Here is a 13,620-nt window from a genome sequence, read left to right as displayed (position 1 = left end):
CCCCCTGATATATTTGAACTATTCAAATTCACAATACATGCAGGATATTTCACATGGAAAGGGAAAATATACAAACAAATTGATGGGACAGCCATGGGCTCCCCCCTTTCTCCCCCCCAGCCAACTTTTACATAGAACACCTGGAAAAACAAGCAATCAATACAGCCACTCTCAAACCAACACTTTGGCTACGCTATGTTGATGATGTGCTTGCCATTTGGCCACATGGCCCTGAGACATTGAAAACATTCTTAGCACATTTAAATAGCCAACACCCAAAAATCCACTTTACTATGGAACCGGAAGCCAACAACTGTCTGCCCTTCCTGGATACACTCATCACACGTCTCCCAGATGGTTCCTTATCATTTTCAGTTTTCAGAAAACCCACACATACAGGCAGATACTTACACAAACAATCACACCATCATCCTTCTCAACAATATGGCATATTAAAAACGCTAACCCATAGAGCGAGAGCAATCTGTTCAAATGACAAGGCTCTTACTGCTGAACTGACTCACTTACGCCACACCTTCTTGGCCAACGGCTACAATCCACAAAAAATAAACAAAATACTAAACACTCCTAAGAAACCCCTCCCACCATCCACCACAGAGAACTACAACAAAACAGTCACCATCCCTTACATTAAAGGCACATCCGAAAAGATCTCAAGAATTCTCATTAAACATAAACTACGCACTACATTCAGACCATGTAGCAAATTAGCCACCCTCATCCGCTCACCCAAGGACAGCATTCCTCCTTTATCACATCCAGGAGTCTACCAAGTACCCTGCTCATGCAATCAAGCCTACTACGGTCAAACAGGAAGAACTGTGAATATCCGCATCAGCGAACATAAACGATACATCCGGAAATATCATTATGGGAAGTCGGGCCTAGCAGACCATGCTCTGGATACCCCTGCACACAGGATCAACTGGAAAAACACAAAAGTACTACACAGAAACCCATATAAATCAGAGAGATTGTTCTTAGAGGCGACAGAAGCCCTAAAACACACTCCAAATCTCAACAAATATGGCTGTATTAACTTGCCGAAGATCTGGGAGACAGTCATATTAAGGAAAAACTAGCACTTTTCTAGGACTCTAGCAATATATGATAGCGTTTTTTTTTTTTTTTTCCAGATAGAGGGCGCCAAAATCAGGACTCTAGTCTTTGTGTTGCTGCTACAATTTTGTTAATGTACACCATGTTGTTTTAGTCTCGCATATTGTGACAAACAGTGTTTTTGTGCTCTGAAGATGCTGGTTATAATACCAGCGAAATATCAGCATCAAGTTAATAAATCAATTATTTACTTAGTTTCTGTGTTCTATTATACCGTTAAAATAATAAACAACATTTTGCAATTCAGTTCGATGAAAGTACAGACGTAAATAACTTTGCACAGTTGATGGCTTATACTCGATATGAAAGAGAACAAGTTATAGATGAAGAATTCTTATTTTGCGAGCCTCTTCCAAATCATACCACAGCGGATGAGATTTTTAAGAAAATTAATGAGTTTATCACTGACCATGAAATAAATTGGAAAAAATGTGATGCGTAGGAGTGTGTGCTGATGGTGTACGTTCAATAACAGGTTGTCGTGGTGGTATTTTTACCAGAATTAAAGAAGTTGCACCAGATGCCAAGTTTACACATTGCAGCATGCATCGTGAAGCACTAGCTACCAAAGCAATGCCAACAGAACTAAAGACTGTTTTAGATCAATCTGTGAAGGTAGTGAATTTTATTAAATGTCGGGCCCTAAATTCACAACTGTTTACAATTTTGTACAATGAAATGGGCAGTAACCACAATAAGCTTCTTTTACGCACAGAAGTGCAGTGGTTGTCAAGGGGAAAAGTTTTAACTCGACTCTTCGAATTACGTTCAGAGGTCCAAATATTCCAGTCAGAATTCAAATTTAAACTCTGCCATTGTTTTACTGACGAACTCTGGCTATCACTATAATAAATTTAGTTTAATCCTTTATCCCAGTGAGAGCAAACAAAGTTTGTGCCTGAAAATATCTTCAGGACTGAATATGGTGTTGTACTATCTTACCTAGGTAAGTAGTGCAACTCGTAGCAAAGGTGGAGCAAGCTACCAACACTCCTATCCCAGTATCTCCCATAATGCAAAACACATCTCCTTATGGATGCGTATACTGTTATGCATTAAGGGATTGGTCACTACTCAGACTAGTTTCGACCTTTATTGAGGTCTCTTCAGTGGGAGCCAGACCCAGAGTTGGAGATACCAGACAGAAGCAGTAGCAAGGTCATCTTTACCTATAGCAGTTGCCAAAAGGTTTGCCACCTTTTTTTATTAAATTACTCTGGATTTAGAGAAAGGTGGTGAAATTTTATTTTTCACTAGGTTAGACTATTAATAAATTTAGTTTAATCCTTTATCCCAGTGAGAGCAAACAAAGTTTGCGCCTGAAAATATCTTCAGGACTGAATATAGTGTTGTACTATCTTACCTGGGTAAGTAGTACAACACCAGGCAACTCATAGCAAAGGTGGAGCAAGCTACCAACACTCCTATCCTAGTATCTCCCATAATGCAAAACACATCTCCTTGTGGATATGTATACTGTTATGCATTAGAGACCTCAATAAAGGTTGAAACTAGTCTGGGTAGTGGCCAATCCCTTAATACATAACAGTATACATATCCACAAGGAGATGTGTTTTGCATTATGGGAGATACTGGGATAGGAATGTTGGTAGCTTGCTCCACCTTTGCTACGAGTTGCCTGGTGTTGTACTACTTACCCAGGTAATGATCTGTCACTGAATGAACAACTAATTGAAGATATAGAAAAACACTGCATAGGACTTATTAATAATTTTCATTCCTACTTTCCTGAAAATTTAGAAAATGAAAGTTGGATAAGAGAGAGGTTTTCTTTTTCGGATACTGTGCTAGATAATTTTTCAATTCAAGAAAGAGATCAACTCATTGATATTTCATGTGACAGAAATCTCATGAATGAGTTCAAAAAAGATAACTTATGCAATTTTTGGTTAAAAAGAAGAGATGAATATAAGTATATTTCTGACAAAGCAATAAAATTTTTAATGCCTTTCAACACATCATATCTTTGCGAAGCTGAGTTTTCAGCCATGCTATTAATTAAAAATAAATATAGGACACGGTTGCAACTTGACCCTGACTTACGTTTGAAATTAATGAAGATAAAGCCCGACATATCGAAATTGGTTACAGTGAAACAGGCTCATCTGTCACATTAATCCTCACCAATAATCAATCTCCTTAATATTTGCTCATGTATTATTACCCACCATTTACTATATTTCATTATAATGTAAAAGTTTCATTTACGAATATAAATGAATAATATAAATTTAAAATGTTTTATTCTTTGATTATAAACACTCCATTTCCGATGTATTGATTTTTAATTGGGAAATGCTTTTATGGTGGTACATATATTTTTTGATTCTTATTTATGTGGTACAAAATTTAAAAAGTTTGAGAACCCCTGCTCTACACCATTTTCTTCTTCTGCAGCTCATGCTTAATGATATTACGCATCCAACTCCTACCCAATTCACCCTCCCTTTCCTAGGAATAAAATTTTAATTCTGCTTCCTCTAGATCAGGGATTCTCAACCTATGGTACGCATAATACGTGAGCCACTGCCTTACTGGTACATCTAATATCTTGAATTAAATATAGTGGTACACCACTGGAAAAGGTTGAGAACCCCTGCAGTCTAGATGATACAATTTAATACTGCTTCCTTAACTATATCCCATGCACTACTAACATCCTTAGCCTGCAGTGTTTTATGCTATGCACAGATTTAAGCTTCCTTCTAAGCTTGTCGTAATCACCTGCTTTGTAGTTCCAGATACACCTTCTTGACAGAATATTCCTCATGTTGTGCAATCTCCCAAATCAAGACCGCATGGTCACTTTCACCAGTCAGAGGCAAAGTGATCACCTTGTTATGGATAGCTCTTCTGATCCTATGACCAGGTCCAATCTCTCACTCTCCTAGTCCCACCATTACATGCTGCCTCAAGTAATTATCTCTTAGTAGGTGTATAAATTCCATTTCCTTTCTGCCAATGATCTTTCTTCATTCCAGTCTATATCTGTATAGTTGGAGTTCCCCATAATAATCACTTGACCTGTACTCATTATACTAATTTGGCAATGCGTATCTTCCAGATCATCCGTGGACCTCCCTATATGTCATTAAATTCTGGTCTGTCAAAAACTTCATCTCAAAATCAATTTGGTTTTCACTTGATCTTGTCCAAATATGTCCAATTTTTCTGTGGTGAGCTGTACACTGCAAGACTCGGTAAATTCCTGAACATTTGTTGTCTCTTTGCTTTGAAAGGTATTGCCCTCTGTTACTTTCACAGTTGTTATGATGTTGCCTACCACATTATTCATGTGGAGAGTTCTTCTGTCACCAACCACCTTCAGGCTACAATTCCTGTTAACACATGTTAACGATAGATTCCTTTATCTCTTCAGCCAGCCAACTCCTTTATGTTTCATCTGACATTCAACAATGTTATAATTGTTGTAGCTTTGGCTTATGACTTAGCTTGATGGAAAGGATGGTGGCAGGAATAAAATTTAGATATTTGGATGGTCAAAAATTAGATTTTATGAATGTCCTGGGCATTATCAATTAGAAAAGCTTTGAAATAGCAAAGAAAAGCTAAGCCACTTTTCATGAAAAACAATTACAAAACTCTTGATAAAAAGTGAAGTGTTTCCCATATCTTTTTTAATGTACATGGATCAAGTTATTTGTACACAACCATCAGTTTGATCATGATGCTGCTGCTAGTGTTTACACAAAATTACAGAGTACACTTATTTTGGAAACATTTACAAGAGCAGATTGTTCACTTATATGTTCTGGAAGGCATTCTTTGCCAAACTAGCTACTTTCATTCATATGAAGCTTACATTTAAGTAGACATTCTTTATCTATTAGTTAACTTTCTTAATTCATCTGGCGAAACTTTCTGCAGCTTGAAATCTGCTTTTGCAAAAATGACCCACAAGCTTCGAGTTGTGGAGGTTAAAATGTTTTTACATGGAATTTTATAACCAGCCTTCATTGGTTAAAAATATTTACACCATCACTTCACCATGTTTTCTCACATGCTAAAACAGTTCAGTATGCCAGAAAATTTTTGTGTTTGATCTTCAGTTTACACATTATGCCTTTTTCCATTTAAACATGACATTTTAGAATGTATCAGACATGCTGTATCGTATCTTTATTTCTGTTTTTTTATGAGTTGGACAATTGATCCAGTGATTTTGTAATGTAACTGACACTAAACTTTCTCTTTTTCAAAGTTTATCTAAGAATTCAGTCTTGATAAAATTCTAATTTTCTTCATAATATTTTATAACCCAATGTCATTTTTTTGTAAGGTTGATAATCCAAATTTTAAGCATCCTGTCAAACCTACATAATGGTAAATGTATGCTCTTGCGACTTTCACTACAACTCATATGTAGTGAAAGTCATTTCCTGCAGTCTATCATTGATTCTTCCCATGCCCACAATTTTAGTTGTGAGAATAGATCACAGCTCATTAAAATTGCCATCTTACGCTTTTAAAATGCGACCATGAATTTAAAAAAAAAATTCTCAGCAAGGGATTACTGTACTGATCACCTTGTCCTAGTTACTTTGACTATAATTCCATCTAAAACTCTTCATTATATGCTCTGCTCTTCCTGTGAAGTACATACAGTTAGTTCTCACTATCACTATTATAAAATGACAAGGACTACAGGAATCTTTTGTTAATAATGGATAGTTTGCTATAATGAATTTTCTTTACAATAGCATTGTGCCTCCGGAGCTTCAGTCAGGTCTTTTCAGTAGTTCATTTTAGTGAGCAAGTGAATTTGTTGTGATGGTTTTTTTTATATTGAGAGTAAACTGTTTTACTCTATGAATAAGTACCAAATTCAGCATCCTGAATTTGATGTTCAGATTCTTACCTTTGATCACTTATATTCACCTCTAGCAATTTTTGTGAAGACAAGTCTTAAATTTCTCTGTAATCATGCAAGAAAGTATTGTCTGTTGATATAAAATTGAAGTTCCTATTCTAGTTGCTACCTAGACTAGTAATTAATTTTGAATTGTTATCATTAACTAGTATTCTTTGCCAAGTAGTGAATGTCTACCACACTGCAAACATTAGCTTACAGTGTAGTCCCCAAGATTTCCTTCTTTTAGGAACTCTGTCATTTGCAAATGGATGTTCATATAAAAAGCATGGTGAGTTACCATGCTTTTTATATCCACATCCACTATATGCACTATGTTAACAAAAGTATTTGGACACCTAGTTGTGGTCAAAAAAATGCATTTTAATTACATTTCTACTACCGAGTGGGACTACTTTTAGCCTGAATAATAGCAACTACCCTTTGGGGTATGCTTTCAATCAATTTCTGATGTGTCACAAACAAGAATATTTTTCTGTTCCTCTAACAAAACTATCCCCATTGCTGATGATGATGGCCACTGTGGTCTAGAGTGAATTTTTCATTCTAATTTGTCCCAAAATTTGATGAAGTTGAAGCCTGGATTCTGAGCCAGCCAGTCCAACACTTCAATGTTGTTTTCTGGAAACCAGTCTTGGACACAGTGCAGTATGGCATGGAGCATTGTCGTGCTGAAACATGTGAGGGTCATTGCTGAAGCTTCCACAGCATCAGAAGCATGAAGTTGTCTAGGATGTCCAAGTAGCCATCAGATGTCATGGTTTTGGGTACGTCCACCAATGGACCAAGCCCATCCAACTGAAAATCCCCTATACCATTACCGAGCCTCAACCAAACTCATTTGGAATGATGCAGTCCTGCTAGAAACATTCCCCAGGTAATCTCCAGATTCAAACATGACCATCAGAGTGAAACATTTGGAAGCATGAGCATCGCTCCACAGAACCCTTTTCCAATCATTTATGGCCCAGGAACAGTGAGAAAGACATCAATCCAAATGTCATTTCGCTTTGAGGGGGAGTGATGTGTGGCTTGTTTGCTGCAGCTCTGCTGTGATAACCTAAGGCATGCAACTCTACAGACAGTTCTAGTGCTGAGTCCCTGCAGCATTTTCCAAGTTGACTGTGAGATCTGCCATTGATGATGTGTGGGATGCTTGAACATTCTGAGACAGAGCTTGTCAATCTCAGTCAGTGAGTGTCGTGGCCTCCCGGGGCATTTTCCTACTGTGATGGCACCATCAACTTTCCATTCTATGAATGACATAAGCAATGGTGGATTTTGGTATACTGAGACAGGTAGCAATGTCATGGACAGAAAGACTACTGATATGACACCCAACTACCATCCTCACATTGGAAGTGTGTCAGTTCAGCTGAACATGGCATCTTGACATCAAGTACAGTGCAAAACATACAATACATTCCACCTTTTATTACCAGACTTATACAGACACTCTCTGAATATCTGCATGTGGTAGGATCCAAAATTTGCATGGCACATAAGATGTCCAAATACTTTTGTCAACATAGTGTATGCTTAAGTGATAATGTGTTAAGTGGTCTGAATTTGAATAAGAAACAATTCTCTTCCATGTTTTAATCATGGTCTTACTAACCTTAAATTAATAGGCAGAAAACTGATTTTTGTCTTGGTGTCCACCTTTGGCACTCTGCCAGAGCTGAAACTTAAAGTTCATCACAACTCAAACAGGAACTGTGATTTCTCTTACACTTTCCTGTCACACATGGATCTCATCCCAAAAAAGAAAATGCTGCTTGGTTATTTATAATCAACTTATTAAAAGAGAAGAAAAGTTGGTTTGAATATCAAACTATTCAATATTTTTCTCAGGATGATTCCTGAGTAGTTCCATTTGATTGTTTTGTTGAATAGTTCCATGAAGCTCCAAGACTGAGGTTTCATGTTAGGTCCAGTTAATATCTCAGGAGTGATTTAGGTATTGAAAAAGTTGATTATGGTCAGAATTTAGGATTGGGTAGATCATCATCATCTTCTTCCTTATACCCTCTTTTACCTTGCGGTGTCGAGGGTCCATTGATCATCGGACCTCACTCCGTTTACAGGATAAGGTGGTCAGCCCTATGCCCCGGTGTATCCTATGGCCTGTAGTGTTGAGTTCTCAAGGCCAGTTTGCCTGCTTTGTGGGATGAAAAACCCCAGAATAAACTGGGGAAAAAACCCTGCTGTCCACGCCCAAGACTGGCTAACTTGGCTATGGCTGAGGAAGATCCTTCAGCTCCTCTCTGTTCTTCTTTTCTTCTTCTTTTCGATATGAAATTCAATTTTATCCTGCTCAAGACTAAATGGTGATCACTTCCAATTTCAAATCCTCTGTACAATCAGGGAAGAAAACCCTGATTGATTCTGGCTGAATCAATCAGGGTTTTCTTCAAGGTTTGCCACTGAAATTTTATATATATATATATATATATATATATATATATATATATATAAAATTGATAAAAAAAAAGTTTAAAAAAAATCCTTAGCCCACACATGTACTACAGGTTAGTAAATAACCTTTCGTGGGTGGGAGCAACATAAAATAAATAAATAAAATAAAATAAAAATAACTCTGAGAATATGAATATGTCAGGAATTTGATGATGATGTATCTGCATTTAAATGATTAAACTTCCAATATTGCTATTTTCTATTATTCCTGTTAGTGCCAAATCTGTACTCTTTTTCAATATTTTAAGACACATTTTAATACTTGGTTATATAAACAACTTTTAAGACTGCATAATATAATCTAAAACAAAAATGCTAAAGAAAGTACCTGTGACAAATGACAAGCCTTTGTACGTAGTCACGAGATAAGAGGAAGCTTTTCCTGATTAGTTGCATCTGTTATGATGCATGTAACAGGAAATTTTGTGCTTTGTCCAGCCAAATACTTTCACTAATTTGGCTGAAGCTGAATATTTAAAAATATCGAAAACTGAATGAAAACCAAATATTCAGCACATCCCTAGTATCAAATATGCAGGCCAACACTGTTATTTATCATCTACATAGATCACATTTTAACTTTAAGACAATTGAGAAATTGTCAACAAGTATAACAAGGATCTGTATTTAAGTTTTGTTGATCTAGAAAAAGCAGATGATAATGCCAAGAGAAAAGCAGTTCAAAACACTGCAATTATGGTATAAATGAGATGTATCAAGTAGTATGTGATCTGTATTTAAGTTTAAGTCAGCAATTAGAATTGAAGAAAGTAAGAAGATGGTTTGTTGCAAAATCAGTGTAAGACAAGGATGCACATGTTCTATGCTTATTCATATGAAATTTAAAACAATCAGCAGAAAGAAGGCTGCTTGATAGTAAAAATGAAGTCTGCAAATTTATTTGAACATGAAAAGTATTTGATGCTTAAGATACGATCTAATATATACACACATATTCCTATCCCCCCAAAAAATGATATATGGGTACTATGAGAACTCCACTCCCCAATCATCCAGAATATGACCTTCCTTCTGACCAGGCCCTCTGAATTATGCAGTGCAGCCACTGTAAAACTTTTACACCTCCATATAATTGAGAATTTCTGATAAAAAAATCACCTACTTACTAAAATTGTTCCTTTCAACTTTAATAGTGTAATATCATATACTTCAGCTGCTTCTGAGACATAAGTTAATATATACATGCATGATTTATGACTCATTATTGTGATTCATGTTTTGAATGTAGTTAACAGTCTCTCTTCCTGACGATGTCCACGTAACAATTAATGAAATATACTAGAGTTTTTGAATAATATTCTATATAATTTTTGTTACACATGTAAGTCATGACAGTTATTTTAATAACACTATTTATTAAAAAATCACCTACTCCTGCTGTTTTTGCACATTTCAGTTTTTTGGTAGCTTCCCAACCCACCCACCCACCTCAAGTATTGGTATGTATTCTTGATTGCATTTCTCTTGAATATTTTTTACTACCATATACAGTGGTGTACTTAGATTTTGCAAACGTGACAAGCTCTTATATAAATTGAAACAGATAGGATTGGATAACATACTTCTGAGTTAGATTAGTGACTGGCTGTCGGATAGGTATCAGAAAGTTGTATACGGGGATGTGGTATCCCAAAAGAGAAAGGTCACTAGCGGTGTGCCGCAGGGGTCAGTTTTGGAGCTACTGTTATCAATTTGTGTGTTAACGATATCGGGATGAGTTTAACTAATGATATGCAGCTGTTTGAAGATCATGCAAAACTGGAGAGAGCAATGCAGAGTCAAGCAGATGTTATGGCCTTACAGAAGGACTTGAATAGATTGCATGAATGGGCAGGTAAATAGAACTATTGGTTAAATGGTGCAAAGTGAAAGGTTTGAGATTTGGTAAGCAACGATGGGATGCAAAGTATACACTTGGTGGGAAAACTTTAACAGAAGTAGAGGAGATGAGAGATATAGGAGTCATGGTGGACAAGGACTGAAAGGGACTACAGTGCACAAGTTGTGAAGACGTCACAGTGGATTACAGCAATGATGTGGACCCTGACATGCAGAAATAGAGGATATGATACCATTGTATAAGGCCTTAATCAGGCCTCATATGGATTATTGTGCACAGATTTGGTCACCTGGTTTTCATGGTAACGAAAATATGTTGAAAAGGGTGCAGAGAAGATTCACAAAGGTGGTCAGTCGTCTTTGGAATGTGGAGTATGAGGACAGATTGAGAAAATGTAAGTTGCAGAGCTTCGTGAATAAGAGGGGGGGGGATACGATTGAGACATATAAGCTAGTCAGGGGTTGTTATCGTGTTGACATGGAGATTTTTCATAGAATGGGAGGGGGGTGTAGGAAGGTCATTACTGGAAACTGTATAAGGAGGCTGTGAGCAGAGGAGTAGGTTGAAGAACGGTTGGTGAGTGGAATGCATTGTGTTGTAGGTGTAGACACATTGAATCAGTTTAAGTCATGGTTGGACAAGTATTGTGTGCAATAGTGTATACTTCCGATGCTGAGTCTCTGACTTCATAGAGGTCAAATGTTAATAATAATAATTCTGCTGCTTGTTTCATTTAACAGTCTTTTAAAGTAGATTGAAGAAAGAGTACTTTTTTATTATTATTATTATTATTACGGATGACTCCAGGGAGTCCTTAGACTCATCGAGGGAGGCCCTAAACATCATGTCCACACAACTATACTACATTCTCACAGTATCTATCATACCTTGCTTTGAACTCACTCACTGTCATAGCACCCACAACAGACTCTGGCAGCTTATTCCACTCATTTACCACTATAAAAGTAAAGAACCCAGCTCTAACATCCTTGCTAACTACACTCTTGCCCAGCTTCCATAGGTGTCCCCTAGTTCTCCCACCACCAGTCCTGATCTCAAAAATATCCTCTGAATTAATCCTATAGAAACCCTTTAGCAATTTGAATGTCTCAATCATATCTCCCCTTTTCCGTCTATCAACCAATTTCTGCAACGCACAAATCTTCAACCTGTTCTCATAAGGTTCATTCCACAGACCTGCTATCATCATGGTCATTCATCTCTGGATCATCTTTGGGTAGATAGGAATGTGATATTGGGAGATGGCTTTATGAAAGAAAGATCTTGTCTTGGTAATTTACTCACTTTTTTGCAATAAAGTGAGTTGGATAATGAAATTCAGAATGGGGATGGATGTGAATCTAGTGATGTGGACAAGAAAGTGACTGATCAACAGTCATCCAAGACTATTAAAGAAAGGTGAATGACCAGTGGTATTCCACAGGGCCACTACTGTTAATTTGTATGTTGATGATATTGGGAATGATTTGAGGGGTAATATCCAATTTTTGTTGTTGATGATGATGCTAAACTGAAGAGAGCATAGTCTATGAAGGTTATGCAGAGATCCTGCCCAATAATCTAAATATAATGGTTATTTGGGAAAAGGATAATGGCTGCCAGTTCATTATGTCAAAGTGTAAAGTTATACACTTTGGAATGAAAAACTACATACTCTGTATTGCATAAATGGGTATACTGCTGCACTGCAAGAAATTTATTAGACTAGGGATTTAGGGATAATGGTGGAAGAACTGAAGTTCAGTGGACATATTGCCGAAGTGACAAATGAGGGTGGTCTAAAAAGTTCTCGGCCTAACAATGAAAACACGAATTTATAATTTCAAAATTATTTTTATGTTTCAACATAATCTCCCTTAAGACTAATACATTTATTCCAGCGATGCTCCAGTGACATTATCCTGTCCCTGTAGCAGTTCTCAGTAGGATCTGCAAAATACCCCTCTACAGCTGGAATCACCTCTTGATTCGAAGAAAAATGCTGAACAGCGAGGAAGAGTTTTAGTTTTGGGAAGAGATAGAAGTCAGAGGGAGCCAAATCTGGGGAATAATGTCGATGTTCCAACAATTCTCCCATTGTCAAAACCCTTTTGTGGACAGGTGCATTGTCATGATGAAAGATGATTTTTTTCTTCTTCAAATCGGGTCTTTTCTCATGAATTTTTTTATCTAGTCTGGTTAAAAGATTGGAATAATATTCCCCGGTTATTGTTTTACCCTTTTCAAGCATCCCAGAACATCGATGCCATGACCTTTCCTACTGATGGAACTTACTTTGTTTTCTTTGCTGCTGAACAACCGGCTTCTGTCCACTGTTGTGACTGCTGTTTGGATTCTGGTGTAATTGTGAATCCGAGTCACATCCATAGTAATAAATCAATGCACAAAATCGGATTTATTCTTGTTAAAATGCTCCAAGCACTGTTCAGAGATTTTCATGTGAGTGCGTTTTTGATCTGCTGTGGGCAAACTCACTGCCCATCTTGCGCAAAGCTTTTTCATTTGCAATTCTTCATGCAAAATATATCCTACATGTTCTTTTGAAATGCCTATAGTCTCAGCAATTTCATGTGCTTTGACTCTCCGATCATCCAATACCATATCGTGCACTTGATCAATGATTTCTGGTGTTGTTACACTTTTTTTTTTTTTTGGACGTCCCTCACATGGATCATCTTCAAGGCTGGTACGGCCATGTTTAAACTTGGCATCCCATTTCTTAATTGTCAAAAATGAAGGAGAAGAGTGCCCATAAACTTTTATGAACTTCGAATGAATTTCTTTTGCCGTTAAACCTTCCTTTACAAAGAATTTTATAACCACACAATACTCAATTTTATTCATTGCAAGGGATTCAGACAGCTGTATAAAACAAACTACTTGATAGAATGACTTGCAATTTCACATGGATGCTTATTTCACAGTGGACATAATTGTCCACTGTGAAATAAGCTGTGAAATTGTCCACTGTGAAGTTGAGATATTTTACCCACATCAGTAGCCTATGTGGGTAAAATATCTCAAAGGATGATAAAGCAGTGAACAGGTTTGGGCCCCCCTGGATTTTTTTTGGGAATGTGAAAATAGCACATTGACACAATGACAGTTTAAAAAAAAAGAAAAGTAAAAAATATAAATTATATCTGGACTTTAATAAGATATATCAGGAGGACCATACATTTTCTTACACGTTGACATTCTTAAGGGT

General features: G+C 36.9%; 1 protein-coding gene across 1 annotated transcript in view; it reads left to right on the top strand.

Annotated features, from left to right (window-relative positions):
- Positions 1-13,620, top strand: part of LOC150107750 (uncharacterized protein F54F2.9) — a 304,144-nt gene that overhangs the window by 136,466 nt on the left and 154,058 nt on the right. The window lies entirely within an intron of this gene.

This window comes from Typopeltis vanoorti, chromosome 4 (assembly GCF_054136105.1).
Source record: "Typopeltis vanoorti isolate ZY-2024b chromosome 4, IOZ_Tvanoo_1.0, whole genome shotgun sequence".
Taxonomy (NCBI): domain Eukaryota; kingdom Metazoa; phylum Arthropoda; class Arachnida; order Uropygi; family Thelyphonidae; genus Typopeltis; species Typopeltis vanoorti.
Note: the sequence above shows the minus strand (reverse complement) of the source record. Positions and strands in the feature narration are given on the sequence as shown.